At 43.5% G+C, this 23,280-nt stretch overlaps 1 long non-coding RNA gene across 1 annotated transcript; it reads right to left on the bottom strand.

Annotated features, from left to right (window-relative positions):
• Positions 1 to 760: 760 nt before the first annotated feature.
• On the bottom strand, positions 761 to 22,758 carry LOC147231588 (uncharacterized). The gene is made up of 3 exons (XR_015106470.1): positions 22,720 to 22,758; positions 22,523 to 22,573; positions 761 to 1,383 (listed from the first exon to the last, which is right to left on the bottom strand). It is a non-coding gene; the product is annotated as an uncharacterized LOC147231588 (long non-coding RNA).
• Positions 22,759 to 23,280: the final 522 nt, after the last annotated feature.

Raw genomic sequence — 23,280 nt, 5'->3', positions numbered from 1 at the left:
TGGACTCGTGTCGGAAAAACGCAGCGAAGACGAAATGTGATTTTCTTATGTTTTCAAGGGCTGAAAGCGGTCTCGGAAGGAAAGAAGTTAAAAATCCGCCGGGCCGAAGGACAACCTTCTACGGCAGGCGGGAGGAATGGCTGCTTCCTTAAAAGGGATCCCGTCGCTGTGATTATTTGTGTACACATTTGGAAACAATCAGGGTTTTATCTGGCTTCGGACGGGGAGTGGCTGGCTCTATTTGCTCCCAAAGAATCGTAATTGATGTTTGTAACGGCCCGGCATGGCGCTCGCCGCGGAGCTGCACCGAGTGTAAACAGGAACAAACATATTTAATGAAAGAAAGGCAGCGGCTCAGTCACACACACACACACACACACAAACAGATGCAGAAACACATATTTCCTCCCGGCGAGCGTTTTTAAGCGGTATTTGGACGCGAGCCGGTGTTTGCAAACATTCCCTCATGCATGAAACATGGGTTGTCTTCTACTTGATTCTATTTTTATGATGATACGCCGGTCCAGGTGCGAGAGCCTCCGGCGAACGCAAAGATCTGATCGGGCCGATGATATAAGAACAATTGTTAAAAGAGTCGCTTCTCAACCGAGACGAATCGGGGCGGCGGCCTTATCAGACAAACCGCGGGCATCCGAGCCCAAAGCAAACACCACCTTCTACGGGTCTACACGCCCTCTACGGCCGCCACCTGAGGCTTCAATTCAAAAATAAATAAATACATACATGGATGAATACAATAAAAGGTGTCTTGATTTCTTATTTAAGTATGTTACACTGGTGCAGGACATGTATGCTCGCTGTGAGGCAGAGGAGAGGTGTGCTGTAGGTGGAACAGAGAAGTTCAAGGTGGAGGTGGGACTCCATCAGGGATCAGCTCTTCTTGTTTGCAGTGAGGTTAGACAGGAATCTGCATGGACCAAGAGGTTTGCAGATGACATTGTGATCTGTAGTGAGAGCAGGGAACAAGTGGAGGAAAATCCATGGAGAGGTGGCGGTATGCTCTGGAAAGGAGAGGATGAAGGTTGGTCACAGCGAGACAGAAGTTGGAGGATTTTTAGGACTTTGGGGTCAACATTCCAGAGAGGCGATGGAGAGCGAGGAGGTAAAAAAAATGGGGTCAACCAGGTTGGAAGGGGTGGAGAAAAGAGTCAGGGGTACGAAGAGATAAAAAGGATATCATCCAGGATGGATTGGATCAGGAATAAGTCCATCAGAGGCACACGTGAGATGTTTTGCTGAGAAGAAATGACCAAAGAGACGATTGATGGGCGTCGCGAGGGAGGATATGAAGGTAGATGGTTTGAGAGACGAGGATCCAGAGAATAAAGTTGGATGGAAAAGGTTGATTCGCTGTTCCGACCCCTGAAGGGAAAAGCCAAAAGGAAAAGAAGAAGGTTTTTTTTTAGTTATTTTTCAAATAGAACACGTTTCTATTCGGTATATCGTTGTGATATTCAATCATTCATTCTCTCAACTGCTTATCCTGCGCTCAATCAATAAATAAAGCCAAAAAAAAATTTGTTTATTCAATTTCAGGTGTTTTGTTTTCTTATTTGCTTTGAAAAGAAACGCGTCGTTCGTTTGTGGATTGGTGAGACATTCATGCATTCAATGTTATTTCCATTCATTTCCATTTCATTTATTTTACGAGTCTGACAACAATGTGTTATTTTGAAAAAAAATGACCGTATTCTCTTCGTTACAAGTGATTTGAAAGGAAAAAAAGCGGGAATATTTCTTTATTGATACGTATTTATCCTCCACACCTTAAAGGCCGGTCCGTGAAAATACAATCTGACATTAAACCGGTCAGAGGTGCCAAAAAAAAAGGTTGGGAAGATCTAGTTCAGTGTTTCCCAACCTTTTTTGAGCCACGGCACATATTTTACATTAGAAAAATCACACGGCAACACCACCAAATAAATATGTCAAAAACATTTTTGAACAAATTAGAATGAAACCGTAGTCTCAGTTTACTTAGTGTGAAATCTAATATATCTAATATCTGTAGATTCGTCAAGTTGCAATGCAAATTTCCCGCTGATGTGCAACTTTTCCAGAACACTTATTTCAATGTCCGAAGAAATGTCATCAATATGTCTGGAAATGGTATTATTTGAGAAAACTGGCTATTTCTTTATCAACGCCAGAGCCGAGCTTTTCTTCTGCAATGATTTTGCCGGCAGGTCGTATTAATGTTTGGATTTAAAGATGAGTTCAGCAACTTTATAGCAGCTTTCACTGCTTTCTCACTCGTCTTGGTCGTTTTCAACAAGGCTGCCTGTTTGTTTACGCACATACAAGTACTTTTTATTTTAAAAATGTATCACTAATCTCTCTGATACACAGATGCACAGGTTAATTCACTACCCGTCGCCATGGAATGGCCACGCTGCCCACATAGACATAGGAAGACACATTATTTGCGTCGGATAAATAATTTTCGGACCAATCGGGTGAAAGTGGGCATTTTTCCACAGCGGTCAGAGACATAAAACCACTCACTCTCTCCGAAGGAGGTTCATGAAAATGAGCGAGCGAAGCATCACCACAAGCAGGATGGAGGATAAACCAATTAAATCTTTAATTGTTACTTTACTTGAGTTACTTGATCGTCCTTTTTTTTTTTTTTTTGAACATTTATTAGAACAGGTTCCTTAACAGAGTCACACACATTCTTGCAAAACCTCATAACAAGATACACATTACACAATATTCTTTATAGGTCACTTATTTCCTCACTAGCAAGCGAAAAATAAAATAAAACTAAAAAAAAAAAAAATTGATCGTCCTTTTGACCAAACATTCCCGGTTCAAATCCTGGGTTCCTCCCAGCCCGGAGGTGGGCAAACTACGGCCCGCGGGCCACATCCGGCCCGTTGGTCTTTTTAATCCGGCCGGCCAAAGATCGCTACAGAATTCATACTTGATGTGAATGATTGAATGTCGGAGATCAAACAGGAAGTTATTTCATTTTTGGAGCTACTTTTTCTGAGCCAAAAGACGGATTAGCTTTGTGATTTAGCCTTTACTGCGGACGTACCGACACAGATGAATTAGCTGGATGTGAAGCTACAGGGGGAAACTGGTTTGTGCACGAAATGCAAGCAAACTTCTTAACCAAGCTGGTTTTATTTTCAAAGCAAAAGTCATACAAGTCTGATATCTACTGTTAACTTAATGCGTTTTTTTTTTTTTTAAATTTTATTTATTTTATTTTTTTGTATCGTATCTTCTGCTGACCCGGCCCGTCTGTTGAATTTTTAAAAATCAACGCGGCCGAAAAGTTTGCCCAGCAAGGCATCAGATGGCTGCCAACTGGTTCATCCATGATGGGTTAAATGCAAAGAAGAAATTCCCGCAAGGGATTAATAAAGTACACATAATATGTAAATACCGTATTTTTAAAACATATCGCATCAAGCAGAAGGTGACGCGTAACTCTGACGTCCGTGGAGGTTCTCAGTCGTCCAGGTCCTGGTGAATTCTTGTCGAAATCATCTTGTCGCGTCCTCAAGTGAGGACGTTTCGAGTCCGGTTGCCAAGACGAGAGGATTTCGTGTCCGAACAAACATCGGCTTTGCAATCGACGAAAATAACGTCCTTAAACGTCTTTCTTCCGTGACCCTCCTCGGCCGGAGGCGACATGATTAGACGGGGGAGGGAAAAGACGAGCATCAAAAGCACTCGAGATGAAAACATCATGATCAGGAAGTCCATTAGCCTCAGTGTTTTGTTTTGGTTTTTGTTTTTGTTTTGCTTTATTCTCACACAATGACCGAGCGGGGGAACGCAGAACCTCCAGAGGGTTGGAGTCATTAGCTTCCGGCTAGCCTTCATATCAGCTGACCCACTTCCTCTTCACAGAGATTATTCTTTTTTTTTTTTTTTTTTTTGGCGACCAGAAAACGCCTGGCGAAGCAGCTGGACGGGATCCGGGTTTACAAGCGGCGAGGGGCCGAAGACAAATCTTACACAGAAAAAGGAAAAGGAGAACACTTGGTTCCCGCGTCAGCGCTAAGGCTAGTATTTTACATTTTTTCCAGATTTTTCCACCTCGACGAGGAAACAATGAACGACCTGATATCATAAAATATATTTATTGAGACCCATAAATAGACCCGGAGGATGTCCAGTCCTTTTTAAGGGATTCGGTGTTTTTATCTGTTGGGGAAAAAGTTGCGCGTGCTGAGGTTGTGTCGGCTTTTAGAGGACATTCTCAAGCTAAAATCTTGCCGTAATTTATAACATTACATTACATTGCATTTGGCAGACGCTTTTATCCAAAGCGACTTACAATAGAGGACATAGGGACTGCAAATACACTTGCAAATACACGATGCACAGGAAATATGCACAGGAAATAATATAACTATAAAAGCCTCAAAGTCACCTAAAACACCAAATAATCCATTACCATTATCTACAACAGTGTTTCCGGACTAGTGTGCCTTCAGGGATCATCAGGTGCGTCGTGGAAAAATGTACGTTTTCACCCGATTTGTCCAAAAATGATGAATTCAATGCAAAGAATGTGTCTTCACATGCAGCAACAGGCAGAACAATGAAATGTTCATCCACTGCATGGCAACAAGTAGATACCGGCTGATTGTTGCTAAGGAGTTTCCCGTTCTGGCAAATAGAGCGATTTCATCTCCTGCCTTCGTCCAGGAGAAACTTACGCGAACTGGGCTTTTAGTAATAAAGATTAAAAATAAAAAAGGAGAGACTCAAAACAGTTGAAGAATATCAGTTTTGAGTTCAAGCAAACAGGACCGGATTTCAGTTGTAAGTGAGTGGAGACTACAATTTCATTTTTTTTCATTAAAAATTATTTTGAATTATTTATTTGGTGGTGCGTTGCGTGATTTTTTACGTAAAATATGTACCGAAAATAAAAAAAAAGGTGGGGAAACGCTGATCTACCATGTAACGCACGTGTCAAAAAATAAATATTTACAAATTAATTTACTATTTAATGTGCTGAACCATTAAATTAATCCAAAAAGTTAAAATAAATCGTGAGATATTTAGAAGCAATTTACTTATAACTGTTTGTTTTGATCTGTTTAGTCCGTTGACGAATAAAAACACATTTTCTAAGCCCGTAATAGAGTAGCGATAAAAAAAAAAAAAAAAAAGTGCAGTTACGAATTCCATACTCATGTTTACGCATTCATTCATTCATAATCTATATCGGTTATTCTGAAGTTGGGTTTCTACAAAACCAGGAGGAACCCGGAGGACACGTGGAGATCATGAAGGTCCATCGCTATTAAAGATGTTCTCCAGTTCCAGATGCTGCTCGTTTTACGAGCTACGCCGCGGCCGAACGGCCACGGTTTCGCTTTTTCCGTCATGTGTTTCCTCGATCGGACGAGGCTTTTTGTGTCGATAATGAGGCCGACGTGTACGAGCGCGATCCCCATAAAGATCACACACGTGCTTTTCACATCGCAAAGTAACGTCGACGGAATCGGGAGGCCCGCGGCTTCTCCGGTTTCCCCGGCGGCGTGGAAATCCTCCGGTCGCGCTTCACCAACCGACGCCGTGGTGCTGCTCGTGTTTCGGACCCACGGTTCGGACGAGCGTCCAATAAATGAAGAAAGGGAAGAGAAGGGTCCAGTTTGGTAGATCGTCATGTTGGATTCGGACGATTCAGAAGAGTGTGTCCAAATTTGGTCTAGGAAATATATTCGAAATTGTTCAAATTGAAATCTAATTAAAATTGTACATTCTAGTTCTTCTGGAGGTGGGATTTCACCGTTAGGCCTTCTCGAGGTGTCGTGGGCCGAGTTAACAATAGCTAAAGGAAGGTACCCGCTTGAAAACGCCAACGGTATGCTTCAAACTGCTGCTTGCTAAGGTAGCTAACTGCTGATTTGTGTATCGTTTGTTAGCTTCTTAGCTTGCAGGCTGCTAGCTTGCTAGCTTGTTTGTTGTTGTTTTTTGTATTGTTTGTTTGCTACTTCTTCTTCTTCTCCTTTGGGCTTTTCCCTTCAGGGGTCGCCACAGCAAATCAACCTTCTCCATCTATTCTCTGTATCCTCCTCTCTCACTGCGTCCATCAATCTTCTCTTTGGTCTTCCTCTGGACCTCCAATTCCAGCATCTGTCTATTGATATATATTCACTCTCCCTCCCCTGTCCATGACCCAACCATCTCAGTCTGGCTTTTCTGACCTTCTCCCCAAAACGTTGAACTTGTGCTGTTCCTCTGACAGACTCATTCCTGATCCTATCTATCCTGGTCGCTCCCAAAGAGAACCTCGCCATCTTCATCATTGGTCGTTGGTCAATATCAGTGTTTGTAGATCATCTCACCACTGTCTTGTACACCTTTACTTTCTCCATCCATTCCAACCTGCCTGAACCCATTTCTTCACCCCTTCTCCACTTTCCACTGTTCTGGACTGTCCTTCAAATCCTCCAACTTCTTGATCCTCCACTCGTATCCTCACCGTTTCAACCGGGTTCTTCTCATTCACATGCATATATTCTGTCTTGCTGCGACGAACCTTCATTCCTCTCCTTTCCAGAGCATACCGGTGGAGGCGTTTCACCTTGGATTTTGGCTCAAGGGACAGCAACATCTTGTCCTGTGTATGATGTTTTCAAGGGTTGCCACAGCCAATCACGTGCCTCCATCTAACCCACAGCCAATCACGTGCCTCCATCTTCCCCTCTCCTCTATGTAGTAAACACACCAACTGACCCCATGTCCTTGTTCCATCCATCCATAAACCTCCTCCAATCTCCTCATCACCCTTCTACCCAGATCTTCACCCCTCCTTCTCTGTCCAAACCATCTCCGTCTGATTTTTATCTCCGGAACATTTAACACGCGCTGTACTTCCAATCCTCTCAATCTTCTAACCTCCATAAAGAACCTTCACATCTGCATCTCTGCCCACCCCAGCTCTGCCTGCTGTGTCTCCAAACCAGACAGCATCTACTGCACAGGGCATTTGTTTAAATATAGACACTATGAATCACTCTCGCATCGGATTCTTTGGTTTATCACTCAGATATCAGATACACGCTGAACATTCAACCTCTCAACGGCAAAGAAGTACGACGGCGGCTTCGCGACACATTCCCCCCCCCCCCCCCCCCCCCCCATCCTGAATGCGTCTGACGTTCCAAAAAGCTCCTGATCCGGAGCCATAAAGCTCCCTCGTTAGCATCAAGGCCCATGACCGGACATTTCTGCGGAGGGGCTATCTGCGGTCGGCGGCGTGAGTCCGGGGGAATTTTTTTCTGTCAGAACTTTGGGAACCGAGGACTTGACTCATGCGCAGGGATCTCAGCGGAGGGCAGGAAACGTCCCTAGTAATTGTTTAATCACCAGCGCTTGGGTGTAACACATTACCAAGCAAGCCATTACTGTAATCACCGTGCATTTGTCTGGAACGCAGACAAATGCTAGTGACTGCCTCTGAGGCACTGAACATCAAAAAACACCAAATGTTCTCAATATAATTCAAAATAAAATGTGTACCTTCAGGGGGCTAAACATGTATGTCCCTTTCTGTCTGATGACGTTAAGTGATTTCAGTCTTGTAGTTCAGAAATACTGATCTTCATGCGGTTAGCCCCTAGTTATGCTAACATGGGCTATCTCTGCTAAGGGCTATGCTATGATGCACCTCTCTTCCTGTTCCGTCTGTGCTTCATCCACGTGTATCTTCTATTTAGTTACCCTCATGTCGCAGGTTCCCAAGGGGCGTGGCCTGATCTCTACCATTGCTTGTTTCTTTAATTAATGATAAAGCCACAAATGGATCATTTCAGCTGTTAGCATGTAGCTGTTAGCACAGCTGGTAATAACAGTACAAGATGTGTTGTGCCGGTCCCTCCCGGCAGAAGGCCGCCTATATCGAGATTGGATCTGTCCGAGATTTCTGCCCAGTTTTAAGAGGGCGGTCCAGATTGCTGTGTTGCAATTTGGCGCAACGTCAATAAAATCTGACTTGACTTGACATGTTAGCTCACTGACAAGACCCCGTTGAGAAAAGCTGAAGAACAACATTTCATGACGGAGCCTTGACCTTCGGAACGGAAGCCGTTTGCTAATCCACTCTTGCCTTCAGCCCCTCACAGGGACCGACTCCTCGGCAGCCTCGAACTTTCAAGGCCGTCCTTGAATCCTCGGCATTCCAGAGGAGAAATATCCAGAAACATAACGAAGCCAGTCACACGGCAACGTGTTCGAACGTAATGATGGATAAAGTTACGACAAAATACAGAACTGAACGGGAATAGGAGCCCCAAAAATTTTAAAAACGGATCAGTTATCGTTGATTGTATGGATAAGCTGCCCAGAACAAGAACTTCCTACTACTCCTCTTCGGTGAAAGCACCTTCCTAGCATTAGCTCAAAACCTTCCTTCTTGAGAACACTTAGCTAGCACTAGGCTACCCGCCATGGGCTAACTGTGCTGAGGGGTTTGCAACCTTCATCAAATGCATGATCTAATCATTTCTGTCGTGAATATTAAGATAAGATAAGATAAGATAAGAACAACTTTATTAATCCCGAAGGAAATTGTTGTGCCAGAGTTACAGAAAATATAACAGTAATAAATAATAAAAAGAAAAAGGCAGAATTAGAAATACAAATAAACTATAAACTATAAAGTGTCTCAGTGAAACTATAAAGTGTCTTAGTAAACAAGTGATAAAACTATAAGTGTCTTAGTAACAAGTGAGATAAGGAGTGCACAATGGTATGATAAAAGGAAAAATTGTAGTGTAGCTGTTATGAAATGAAATATTGCACAGTTCTGAATATTGCACAGCTACTAAAGCTATTAAAGCTACTATTGTAGCATGTCAGCTATTAGCCTGTCATTGTTAGCACTGCCGATATGAGCGATAGTGTCCTTCCCTCTCTTGCTATCCCATCTGGCCGAGGCAGACGGCCGCCGGCATCGCGCGAGCATCCGTCCAGGTTTCCTGCCCGGAAAAAGGCGGCGTATTCGCATCGCCAAGTGTTCCCTCTCAAAGGAACGTCCAGATTCTGAAGATCATCTTAAAGGGCTTGGTCCAGACCTGCCGGCAGAAGTTCCTGACTTACGCTGCACCCCTGAGCTTACATCACACCGTTGATGCATCTGAAGATCATTGACCAAAAGCCTTCCTCACAAAGCTTTAATAAACTCCCGCACAGCTCGTCGCTCCTTCAGGGAATCCTTTGACCTCCGCTGCTGATTTGTAGCCGGTCCCGTGTCAAATATCTTGAGATATCGGTCAACGCGAGCGGGAATGTTTTTCTTTCTGAGTTTCTCATCGGCTTTGCCGGAGGAGGGTGACGGAGGACACGCACGTCCTTCACTGTGAGGGGATTTCCAATGTTGCCATGACAATAACGGTAAATATTTTTCAGGGTGTTTGCAGTGGGGGTAATTGCACATGAAGCGAAATGAGATCATCAGCCACCGTCTCCATTGTCTGCGAGCACCTTTTCTCCACGGCCTCCTTCTTCTTCTTCCCTTTGTCTGCTCCTCACGCAGTTGGATGTTCGCTCTTTGTCTCGACGAGCGCCAAACATTTTCTCACTTCCTCCACGGATGCCCCACGAATCCATCATTACGACACAAAACCTTATCCAAGACTTCACGATGATGAAGTCGGACCAGAGTCTTCCGTCGAATAGGAAGGGGCGTGGAAAGTAAAGGAGAAACAGGCAACGTAAGGGACCAGGAGACTCCAGAGACAGCTGATAGAGATATTCCTGCAACTTGAGGAATATTTTGCAGTTCCAAGAACCTTTTGATGAACTAGGCTACAGGACGGCAGAGGAACCAGGGACCATGCACTCAGCTCCTAGGACTGTTTCAGCCCCCAACTCCAGGCTGGGTCTTTTTACGGTTCCCTAGGGACTCATAATGGACCCAACGGTACCAAATGGACAGAAACAACGAGAGGTCCGACCTCTTCTGGCCTGCTCGCCTCAGGGGTTCCAAGGGCTCGCAGAGGAACATCAACATTTTGGACCAAATCAAGTTAGCTTCCGGCTAACTGGGTTCTTCACACAGCAAAGCAGTGCAGGGACAAGATGATGTCACTTCAACCAATTGGACAGTCATTTCATTTTCTCCTTCTTCTTCTTCGGTGGTGCCGATGTCACACCGGTCACTTCTTACCTGTTTCCTCACTGCCTGTGGGAACGCGAAACTAAATGGTCCCCCTGAAGGAGGCTACTTAGCTGAACTCAATTCAAGCTTCAGTTCTTACAACTGCGCTGTCTGAAAGTGGCTTAAGACACTCCTGCAAGGATCATTTCAACTTGGTCTACCTCCATCTTTCTTCAGGTCAACGGAGCAACGTCTTCGCTAACAAACATGGTACCTTCGTAATGCTACATCTGTCACACAAGAAAAGCACAGAATTCTCTTATAAAAAAAAAACTTTCTCCAAAGCGTGTCAGGTGCGAACGAACACCGAAATCTTGGAGTACAACTGGACAAACGAAGGAGCGGCAAAACAAGACAGACCAGGACCTTCTGCACCCTCCAAACAACCAGGAAAGACCAGAACCACCAGAAACAGCAGAGTTTACCTTTTCCAATCCAGGGAATCCCACTGAGTTGCTCTTTTGTTCCAACGAACGACACCCTCATTAGCATAACAACCTCCTTACACCTAGCTTCTGCAGATCAACTCTTCCATTTAAACGACAAGCCACCATAACCTGGACCCGCCCAAAACCCCGGAGGTTATTTTGGGAAAACTCTCCACAGGTTATTAGAACTGAAGAAGTCTCTTGGATGAGGGCTGAAACGTCTACGAGTGAGGAAGTACAAGTCCAGTTGCCACGACGAGAAGATTCCGACAAGAAATCACAACAGGGAGTTCATCTCCTCACACAGCAGCGAGCTGTTAGCCTTTACTAACATTCATTCCTTCTCTATAAAGCTTATCCGGTATTCGCCCCAAACCGTTCAATCGCAGAGCCGCATATCGAGACATCCAACCATTCGTACCTCTGGATAATTTTAGGGTCTCCACTGAACCTCCTGCATGTTTTTGCAGAATGAGAGGAACCCGGAAGAACCCCACGCAGACTCGGGGAGAACATGGATACTCAAGACACAAGAACATTTTACGAATTAAGTCAGAACTCGTGGTTCTAAATTGTTTTTTTTTGTTTTTTTGTGTTGAGGAGGAGCGAAGGTATCCTGTGAAATTACGTCTTTACAGAGAAAAATCAATTTCAGGAATTGACAAGTTCTCAATTTGAGCCTCTGGGTGAAAACGGCTCAGCTAATCGCTAACGGCTAAAATATCCCTGAAGCTGTGGTCTTTTCGGGCTTCATTCACTCATTCATTGATTCATCCATTCATCATTATCGATGCCGCCGATCCTGCATTCTGATTGGCGGGAGTGCTGGAGTTTATCTCAGCGGGGTTCCCCGATCTCAGGGTCGCATTTGGAGAACGCAACCATTCGCTCGCTCATTCACACGTCCAAACAACGCAGGGTCGCCACTGAACCTCCTGGATGTTTTTGCACAGCGAGAAGAACCCGGAGAACCAGAGGAACCCCACGCAAACTCGGGTAGAACCCGGAGACTCGCACAAAAAGGCCGTCCCGTCAGGATCCAACCGCGGACCTTGTTGCTGCGAGGCAGTTGCGCTAACCGCTACGCCGCCGTACCGCCCATCTTTGTTTATTCATGTGTTTACTCAGACGGTGTGTTCGAAAGCACGACACGGTGTTTTCAGTCGCCCCGTTGCTAAGCGTCCGGAAAACGGATCTTCCCCGTTTCCAGATTGTCTCTGACACGCCGTGGCGTTCGGACAGAAACGTTATGTAATCTTGTGTTTTTTGTTTGTTTGGCTGGTTGTAAGGAAACAAATGCAATGAAACCTAATAACCAAACATTTTACCGTGAATGCGAATGATTAAATCTGTAGTAATGCCTTTGAAAATAATGAATTTGGACATTTCAAACCTCACAACATCCCGAGGCAAAAAACTGGTGCAACCCAGAGACGAAACGCTCGGGCACAAGACGGAGAACGTGGCGTCTGCCGTCATTTGCGCTGAGGATTGTGATGACGTCAACATCGGAGAAACCAAAACAAGCTCTGGACGGACGGAGCTTGTTTCATCGGCTCTTTCACCTTTACACCGCGGCTCCGAGCGGCTTGGGAAAATAAATTATAATTATTTAATTGAAATATATTTCATTTGTGTTTTAATTCTTTTTTTTTTTACTTTTAGTTCTAAGTTGGAAGATTATTGTGATCTTGAAATATTAAATAAAATGATATTTATTATTTTTTCGCCGCTCAAAATAACGTAATATACCCGCCAGCCGGTAAAGTCCCATTTACCAGGTAAAATTAACATTTATGAAGATATTTTGCAAATATTTATTTTTTATTGTTTACTGACACAGCGATTTTTTTCCCGATTTATTTTTAAAATTCAGGTCAAGGCTCCGCTAAACGCTCTGAAAGCCCAAAGCTCAAAATGAGTTCATTACATAGATAAAATTTAATTTTCTCCGTAATACTTTGTGAATTTCAGAAGCAACACCCTACACACTTGTTTATACAAAGTGTAAAAGTAATAAAGCGCAATATATACAGAGGTACCTTTATTTTAGACGTCAGAAAGTAATTGCGGCTCCCAGAGTTTCTTTTCCGAGGAAACCGGAACTGGGAACTGGGATCAATACAATGGGTTTTAGTACAATTAATCCCATTACTTGGGTTAATCGAATTTTTTATTTTTTTTTCCAATATGGCGCTGGAAGGCATCCGCCTGTCGCAGCAGCTCCTATTATCTTTAATTCTATCTCTTTATTTTCTTGAGTTATTTATTTGTCGTTTATTTCTGGTTGTGTATTTTCCACCCTTACTGTTCCTTTATGTTATTATCCCTGATGGTGTTCTTGCTGTCTATTTATTCATGGATATCTTGCTGTTTTCTATCTCTCTATTTAATTTTTGAAATTATAACTACTACGCCGCTGTGACAAAGAACTCAATAAAGTTTATCTTATTATCTCTTACCAAGATGGACCAGGACCTTCTGCACCCTCCAAACAACCAGGAAAGATCCACCACCAGTAAAGTCCAAAACCCTGGCGGTCATACTTTTTGTTTTTTTTTACTGTTTATACAATTTCCTACTATTATTTATTATTGTTATGTTTTACTTGAAACTCTGGCACAACAATTTCCTTCGGGATAAATAAAGTTGTTCTTATTCTTCGGTCACTAGAACTGAAGAAGCGTCTCAGAAGAGAAAACGGTTCGGCTAATTGCTCACGGCTTAAATATTTTTTAGTTTCAACCGACCAGAGAAACATCTTCAAGTGACGAAGCTCAAGTCCAGTTGCCACAACAAGAAGATTTCAACAAGAATTCGGATTTAACTTCCCTAAAAATGTCTTTTCTCGGGACGGCCAAGAGCCCGCGTCAGTATTTCCAACTCTTGCGTCCAACGCAACCGAAGAAGGTCTCAGAACGTGAAGGTCGTCCGCGGGGTGTAACGCAGATACACACCACTAGAGGGAGACAAAGCTCAGGAAAACAAAAATTTATGAGGAAAAGCCGGGGCCGAAGTTGACCCGGAAGGCTGTTTGGGATCAGTTGGAACGAAGCAAGCTGGTTCCCCGAAGACTTCAGAGATGAAAATATAACTTGTGAATATATTTCCACACAGTAAAGTCAATAAACAGAGCACATTTTGCAACATATTTTGCAAATAAAACCTCGCTAATGCTGCGCGCTACTTCAAAATCCCCAAACGCCGGCGGTATTCCGGTTCCGGACGCAGCCGCCGAGGCCCGTTCTGACGCTCTCGCGTCGGAGGCACATTAATTCCTGCAGCAACATTAAGTCTGACGCATGAGAAAAAAGAAGGGGAGGAGGGTTTATAACATGGGAGATCAGAGGATGAGTCAGCCTGGAGAGGATGAGGTGAACATGAGTAGAGGAGGGGTGGGGAGAGATCTCCAGTTGCTTTTTGGAGGAAACACAACAAACACAAGCGGAGATAAAAGGAGAAGAGAGAAGGACGGGGATAAATGGAGATGTTGATGAGGATCCATATTCATTACGGTGAAAAGGGTGGGCGGGAGATGAAGAGGAGCGCAAAGTGTTGCCGGAGAAATAATAAGGGCGGCGATTTTTTTTTTTTGGTGAGGAGACGGAAAAAACTAGCGCGGGGAGAGAAAGGGGGAAGGAGGGGAAGCCGAGCGAACGTCGCTCGGGGAAAAAAAAAAAAAAAAAAATGGTGGGATGAGAGTCGGTGGAATGAAGACGAATGAAAGCGACCGCGAGATGAAAAGGGGGAACGCGAAGACGCCGGCTTTTCGGCCGAAACCGGGAGGGGAAACGGCGGGGATGACGGTTATCTGGTCCAATCATGTCGCGGAATCGATGACGCGCAAAGACGGTCGGGATACACGCGTGTTACACGCGTGCGAAACACACACCTGCAGGCCCTGCGATCGCAAAGCGACGTTCGTTTATCATTTTTCATTCGGATGAAATCGTCGGACGAACGCAAATTATCGTTTTGTATCTGAGTTAAGAAGGAGCAAAGGTATCCTGTGAAATTACTTTTCAATTTTTGCTGTTTTTTTGGTGTTAATCAACAAGGTATTTATTTAAAAACGTGCAGCACTCGGTGAAAACGGTTCAGCTAATTGCTAACAGCTTAAATTACATTACATTGCATTTGGCAGACGCTTTTATCCAAAGCGACTTACAATAGAGGACATAGGGACTGCAAATACACTTGCAAATACACGATGCACAGGAAATATACAGTAATCTTGGGTTAGTGAGGGTTTTTTTTTTTTTTTTTGGGAAAGAGACACACAAACGTACACACACACACACACACACACACTGCATAGCCTAACTTGCAGCTTAAATATTTTAGTTTCAACCGACCTGAGGGTATCCTGGTCATTCATTACCACGTCTGAACAATGCAAGGTCTCCACTGAACCTCCTGCATGTGTTTGCATGGTGAGAGGAACCCAGAGGAACCCAGAGGAACCTGGAGGAACCCATGCAGACGCCAGGAGAACGTGGAAACTCCACGATCCAAGCGCGAACCTTCTCGCTTCTGATTTGTGCTGTGTTTTCTTTTTCAACGGCGCAAAAAGAAAGATGAGTTGCAGATGATGACAATGGGAACATTTAGCATTTGAGTTTTTTTCTTTTTCTTCACACACACACACACACACACACACACACACACATTGGAAGGTGAGTGGACCTGAGAGGATGAGAAAGTTAATGACTGTGAAATGACGTCTCCCTCTTGTGGGAGGAAAGCGTTCGTTCGCCATCCCGCGAGAACTCATAAACAAGATCCGCAGCGAGAGGGTTGCGCTTGCATGGGAAAAGGAAATGTTGATGATTCTTTCTGTGAGATCCTTCTATTTACATCCGTTATTGTGAGATGGTTTTGAACATCTCCGGTGAGGAACCAGAGCCTTTTAGGGTTCAAGTCTCCTCTCAGGTCTTTCTCCAGACCTCTTGTAGTCTGGCAGCTCCAACCTCACCTCCCTTCCTCTGTCCACGTCCAAACCACCTCAGGATGGACCTTTATCTCCTGAACATCTCCTCTCCATCCTCTTAAACCCCATAAAGATCCTTCACATCTCCACCTCAGCCTCCTTAGTTCCTCTTGGGTTCCTCGCTCAATCATCCCTCTCTAGATCTTCCTCCACATCACAACGTCATCTGCAAACATGACGATCTCATCTGTCGTCCCGTCCGTCACCGTAGCAACAAATAATCCCCGACGCACTCACACTTTCACCTGTCACTCCTCCATCGCCTCCACGTGCACCACGCATGATGTTCTCGTCACCCGTCATCTGCTTCGGAGATCCGTCAGATGCTACGACATAGACGGTAGCGCTTGTTGAAGTACTCGGTAGAGTGGATTTTTCTGGAATCGTCCCACATCGGAGACATTTCGACCACAAACGGAAGAAAGTGGGCGAGAAAAGTTCTCAAAAATAGAAGAACTAAATCATAAATAGTAAATATAAACAAGTCAGGCATGTATTAACAATATGACAATATATACCAGCATTTCTGGACTACTGGGCACACCTGAATATAAGCCGCACCGGCTAAAATAACAAAAAAAAAATATATATATATATATAAAAAAATTATATATATATTATATAATATATAGTATATATAATATTAATATATATAATATAATTAATATATATATATTAATTATATAATATAATATGATATATATAATATTAATATATATATATATATATATTAATATAATATATATTATTATATTATATATTATATAATATATTATATATTATATAATATATATAGAGACTCATATATTATATATTATTATATATATATATATATATATATATATATATGTATATATATCATATAATATATATAAATAATATATATATATATGATATAATATATACCATATATATAAATATTATATATATACAATATATATATATAATATATATATAAATATATAATATATAATATAATATATAATATTATATATGTATATATATATAGTATATATAATATATTATAGATATAATATATATATAAACAAGTGAAACCTATATATATATATATATATAGGTTTCACTTGTCTATATGCTGCAGGTGTAACATGAGATAGTTACACAGGAACATTTTTTTAATTTTCAATTAAATACATAAAGGTTTTTCCAAACAGTGCTTGTCACACAGCTGATGACAAATTTGAATAATAAATAACACAAGGAAAAGTCTATCCATCCATCCATCCATTTTCTATGCCCACTTTGTCCTACTCCAGCTGGTCACTATCTTGGTGTTCCTCCTGCAAACTAAAAACCGTTTTATTCAAACAGCTTCAGAATTTCACAATCGTTTCATCGGCCTGACGTGACGAGGCTAAATGTTTTGGCAGCGTGAAGCAAGTTAGCTCAAAAAAAAAAAAAATCCATAAATTAGTCAAATCATTGTTTAAGCTGCAGTGTTCAAAGTGTGTGAAGCTTATAGTCTGGAAATTATGGTAATCACTTTCTCGGTAGAATCACAATCGGAAATGTTAAAGGATTACACGAGTTCAATATTGACAAATATCGATCGTTTCCTCGCTTCCCTCGAGCCGCTGCATTCAAATACAAAGGTGAACATGAAGCTAGCTGGTCGCTTCAGGAATCAGAGGCTCCATACCCTCTACAAAAAAAGGCAGGAAAGAAAGGAGAATTCTGCTTGCTTGCATTTATTGACCAGTTTCATCGGTCCGATGTGACCAGGCTTGAATGTTTGGCGGCGTGAAGCTTGTTAGCCCAAAAAAAATCCATAAATTAGCCGCGTCATTAAACCACAGTGTTCAAAGTGTGAGAAAAAAGTAGTGGCTTATAGGCTGGAAATGACTACACACAATTTTTTTTTTTTTTTTTCATACATTATGTAAATCTATATCACATATCGCAAAAAAAAAAGCAGATTTGCTATTTGCAATTTTGCAGCAGAACGACACTTTGCTTTCCACCGATGGAAGAGCAAGTAGACCGAAAAGAATCCATAAATCAGCCGCATTGTTGTTTAAGCCGCCGTGTTCAAAGCGTGTGAAAAAAAGAACAAATCGCGTCTTCTAATCCGGAAATGACGGTAAACGGCATAAACACGTGCAAAAGTTACGACTAGCGGCGAACAACAGCAATACTTGCAGCGGTAGCAGCACAGTAGTGACACCGAAGGATGTGTGGGAGAGGGAATGAATAAATGAATGAATGAATCGGGGTGAAGGAGCAGCTCGGTGCCGTCTTAGCGTTGTTCGCTAAGCTATCGAGACGATAGCCGGAGACAATCGAGGCTGTGATTGGACGAGAGGCGGCGCCGCGAGAAGCGACATTTGACCTTTCACCCTCTCATTCACATGTTAGTTAGAGACGTACGACCAGTGACATGCGGTCAGGGGAGGCAGGAGAGGCCGTGCCTCACTTGCCAATCTTGGAAAGCAAAAATATCAAATAAAAAAAAAGAATTAAATGCTTGTTATTGTTATTATACAGATATTTTTCCTGCTAAGTGACTGGTTGAATGTATACAGATGTGTTCACTATGTTTGATCTGTGCAATGTGTTTGCTACTAGACACCTTCATTTCCTTCAGGATCAATAAAGTATCTGCTCTACTATATCAATCAGTGATTTGCACCGTAAGGGTATTTTTCATTTAACTTCACCAGTTTTAGATTTATCTATTTATTTTTTATTCAAAACGGCTGGATTTTCACATTTACTTTTCAAATAGTGAGAGGTGAGGCAGTGGACTGTCGAGCCTCAACATAGATTGCGCAATGACAGCTAACTGCTAGCATGCGCTGCACTAAGACTGTATTAAACACTTTTGCTAGATGAACTACATTTCCAATGTCAACAACTGTATGTGTGTGTTACTAGTTTCTTGTGCTGAGCGTTCGTAAAACAGCCGCGAAGAGCCGCGAAGTGAGGCACACAGTTCTTGTGCCTCATGGTAGGGGGCGCTCGTCTTTCCAGGGACTCTTTTAACTTCACCAGTTCCGAGACGATAGCTTAGCTACCGCCCTCCTCTGTTCCGATCAACGGGAAGACGGAGCTAGCCTTCCTCGGCGGTTTGTCAAACTTTTACTTCTACTCCAAGGAAAACGGCTGATGCCACTACAGTGTGGAAGAAGGCCCTTAAGAAAAGCGTGAGGATCTGCGTTGAAAGTCCCAGCAGGCGTTTTTGTCGCGCAACCGCTAACGGCAATCATCTCCTCAGCTCGGACCGCTCGGCCCAATCACCCTCGACGAGCCGTTCTCCAAATTGTCCACAAGGTGGCGCAACACATCAGCGCTCCCGCTTGGCCGAAGAGGTCGGGGGGGGGGGGGATGAATGAAAAAACGCACCGGATCTGAATTTAACGGAGCCGCTCTCCAAGTCCGGGTTCAACTCAGAGACTCCATTTGAAGAAAAAAAAAAAAAAGAAACCTTTTTATCAAACGTCTTTCGAGTCCTTTGGCCCGCGAAGAAAGAAAGGCTCCCGAAATAAGTATCGATCGCCGGAGCTCTCGCACCGGCAACGCCGCGCAGTAAGGCTTTTATTGGGTGACCCGTGCTATATTAAAAGGTCACCGCAGTTCAATCCCCAAGCCCGCCACGCTATTGGTCAGCCGCGTCCCGCAGTTTGTGCCCTGCAAATAAGATTAGACGTTAGGCCGGGTTTGTTTTAGTGCAGCGGGCAGAAGGCGACGCCAGATTAGCGCTAAGTAGTTTGGCGGAGGTAGTTCTGGAACGGAGGACGGTTCTTCGAGGTGCGATCGCGAACTGTAAACATCACGTAAGGCTTTTCAGCGCCAGGAATGAATAAAAATAAAGATTATCCCGCGCGTAATTACCTAAAGAGGCTGCTGGAATAATAAATGCACTTTGCCAGGAAGTGTGAACAGGCTTGGTGAACATCTTCAGCTTCGCCACTCGGACTCGTCCGCATGCAAACATCGACTAATTACGGCGAGAACGCTGGATGAGGTGAACGCAACGAAGCGATTAATGAGGGAGATTGTTCATTCACTCATTATGTATATAATTTATCCTGCAAGCAGGGTCGCAGGGCCGCCGCAGACAATCCAGGCTGTGATTGGACGAGAGGCGGCGCCGCGAGTAGCGACATTTGACCTTTCACCCTCTCATTCACGCGTTAGTTAGAGACATACGACCAGTGACGTGCGGTCAGGGGAGGCAGGAGAGGCCGTGCCTCACTTGCCAATCTTGGAAAGCAAAAATATCAAATAAAAAAAAAAGAATCAAATGGTTGTTATTATTATTATAATACGGATATTTTTCCTGCTAAGTGACTGGTTGAATGTATGCAGATGTGTTCACTATGTTTGATCTGTGCGATGTTTGCTACTAGACACCTTCATTTCCTTCAGGATCAATAAAGTATCTGCTCTACTATATCAATCAGTGATTTGCACTGTAAAGGTATTTTTCATTTAACTTCACCAGTTTTAGATTTATTTATTTATTTTTTATTCAAAATGGCTGGATTTTCACATTTACTTTTCAAATAGTGAGAGGTGAGGCAGTGGACTGTCGAGCCTCAACATAGATTGCGCAATGACAGCTAACTGCTAGCATGCGCTGCACTAAGACTGTATTAAACACTTTTGCTAGATGAACTACATTTCCAATGTCAACAACTGTATGTGTGTGTTACTAGTTTCTTGTGCTGAGCGTTCGTAAAACAGCCGCGAAGAGCCGCTAAGTGAGGCACACAGTTCTTGTGCCTCATGGTAGGGGGCGCTCGTCTTTCCAGGGACTCTTCTCGCGACTCCTCGGCTGCAGAAACGCAGAACTCGGACGTCTTTTCGTTCCGAAAATTCCCCAAATATATTTCCGGACACTCGGAGGAAGATCACGATCAGGGAGATCTTGGGAGCAAATGAGTATGGAGTAAATATAGAGTAAAAAAAAGTGTAAAAATGATGAAAAACACGAGCTGATGTTGCAGGAATAAAACTTAACCGCTGAGTTTGCTGCTTTTCATGGCAAAGGTGAAGGATTTCCTTCACAACACGGTTCCTCCTCAGCTGATATTTCTCCTCTCCAAAATACGAGACCGAAGGAGATCTTTAGAATTATCTTCACATCCGGACGTTTCTAGATAAATTTCAACGCTCGTCTCAAAACGTCTGATTGAGGAGGAACCCAAGAGCAAATGTGAGGTGACAGGAAGTGGAGATGAAGATGGTGGAGGTGGAGAAACAAGCAGGTTCCTCTCGGGAACGAGTCCGTCAGAAGGACTGCATGTTCTTCTGAGGTCCAGAAGGAGGTCCAGAAGAAGACCAGGAGGAGGTTTAGAAGATCCACGGATCCCCGAGGGAGCGCCGCCGAAGCGGCACATTTGGGCCGCGTTCGGTCACCATAGAAACACTGCATTCGAAAGTCATACCTTGGACCTCCAGGATGACCCTGAACACTCCCGGCGTGACGCCTCCGCCCCGTCATTACCTCAGCGCCGAGTCGGCCTTGGTTGCCGTGACGATTAGCGGGAAACGACAAGAGCTAGCCGGACGCCGACGCCGGGCGGATCGTGCAGAGGTGAACCGGGCGCCAGGTGTTTTAAGTAACCGATATTCGTCGTCTCAGCGGCGGCAACAGACCCGCAAACCAGTCGCTCCCCTCCTCTTTTCTTTTCTTTTCTTTTCTTTTCTTTTCTTTTCTTTTCTTTCCCTCCTTCCTTTTTTTTCCCGCTCAGCTGCGTCGCATCGCGCGACGCCGGGATTGAGATGCAGAACAACGACGACGGGCCGATGAAGACGCCGCGCCGGAGAGCCGCTGAATAGGAAGTTTCATGAATAGGATTTGGAGGGGTGACAAATTGAACGAGGGATTAGTGTGCATGTGCGTGCGCGCGCACGTGTGTGTGTGTGTGTGTGTGTGTGTGTGTGTAATAGCTGGCTGAGCTCTCTTAGCCATTAACTGAAAAGGCATCTGAGTAGCTTGTACGTGCCTGCGTGCATGGGTGCACATAATTGCACACATGTGTGTGTTTACATACGTATCTGTGTGTGTGTGTGTGTGTGTGTGTGTGTGTTCGTCACCTAGACAATCACGTCTCGGAGAAATTCGGAGAACAAGCCCAAATATTTACACAAGCTATTCACACACTTGACTGTCAGCGGTAAATGGATTATATCGTGAACGGATACTATTTCTAGGGCAGCTTCTGCCTCGCAGTGAAAAAGGTTCCTGGTTCTATTCCAGAAGGTTCTTCTGCGTGAGGTCCCCGTGTTCTCCACGTGTCTGCGCTGAGGTTCCTCCAGGTTCCTCCCACAGCCCAAAAAAATATGCGTGAGATTCACCGGAGACAGCAAATTATCCGAACGTGTGAATGAGAGGGTGAATGGATGCATGTTTCTATATGTGGCTCTGTGATTGGTCCAGGGTGAGCCCCGCCTCCTGTCCAATCACAGCTGTGATTGGCTCCAGCGACCCTGAGCTGGGGGAAATAACTAGTGAATAATATGCCTGGAACCAGACGCTTTCGGATAAATCCTCCAAAATAATCCAAACGAATCGGCGAAGGGAAAATTGAAATGTGAGGTTCTTTTAACACTGAGTGTGTGTTAAAAATCCAAACACTTATATTTTGACCGGTTTGCGTACAAAAAAAAAAAAAGATTGTGTTCAAATGGCTCGGGCAAAGATATCAAGTTTTAATTTATTTTTTTTCCCATGTTGTCAGCAAACGCTACGAAATTATCTGCCGTCATCATCATCGCAAACCGCAAACCGCTCGAATGATATCATGATGCATTTCAAGTACATTAAAACCGTTTTAATAATGTTATCGTATATCTCAACCGCCTCCTCGACTGCGGCTTCATCATAGCATTCGATAAAGTCCCTGTAATTTACCCGCATTGAATCATTTTACAGCAATTACATGTACGTGATAACCAAATAATCCCCGTCTTACTCACCCTTCTCCACTCCGAGCCCTTTGTTTGTCGTCCATTTCTCACGTTTCCCGTCTGCAAACGAGGCGAAGAGTGGAAAAAAAAAGGTCATCGTGATGCAGAAGATCACAGGTTTCAGGTTCACAGAGCCGGATCAAAACAATTTTTTTTCCAATTCTGAATATTTGTAAAATGATATACATGAAGTTGGTTTGATGGACCTGCAGAGGCTTGTGGTTTGTTGAATCGTTGATCCCTTTGCTGATCGATCGGCGGCCTGCGCGCTTCCCCCCCCCCCCGCCGAGGTTAGACTTCTTCTCAGTCCGGAGGAGAAACGGCAGGCCTTCAATCCCATGCTTCCACGGCTCCACAGGAACCCCCTCACTTCCTGGTTGCTGACCACATGACCACAGACTGACCAATCAGAGAGACCCACACTGAAGGGAACCCAGTGGGAAAATCCCAAAGACAGATTTGCTAAATAATTTCCACTTTTTTATCAGTCTGGTGTACAGATAAAAAAAATGTACAGATAAAGAAATAAGATAAAAATCCAAATAAATAAATAAATAAATAAATTACATATATATATATATATATATATATATATATATATATATGTGTGTGTGTATTTCTGTTAAGATATATAAAGCAGAGAAAACACACATAAATACCCATACATACATACATACATACATACATACATACATACATACGTGTGTGTGTGTGTGTGTGTATTTCACCCAGCAGGATAAGTGGGATAATTGATAATGAATGAATGA

The sequence above is a fragment of the Fistularia commersonii genome, chromosome 8, assembly GCF_037954325.1.
Source record: "Fistularia commersonii isolate RoL2024-O1a breed Wild chromosome 8, RoL_Fcom_v1.0, whole genome shotgun sequence".
In the NCBI taxonomy this organism is placed as follows: Eukaryota; Metazoa; Chordata; class Actinopteri; order Syngnathiformes; family Fistulariidae; genus Fistularia; species Fistularia commersonii.
Note: the sequence above shows the minus strand (reverse complement) of the source record. Positions and strands in the feature narration are given on the sequence as shown.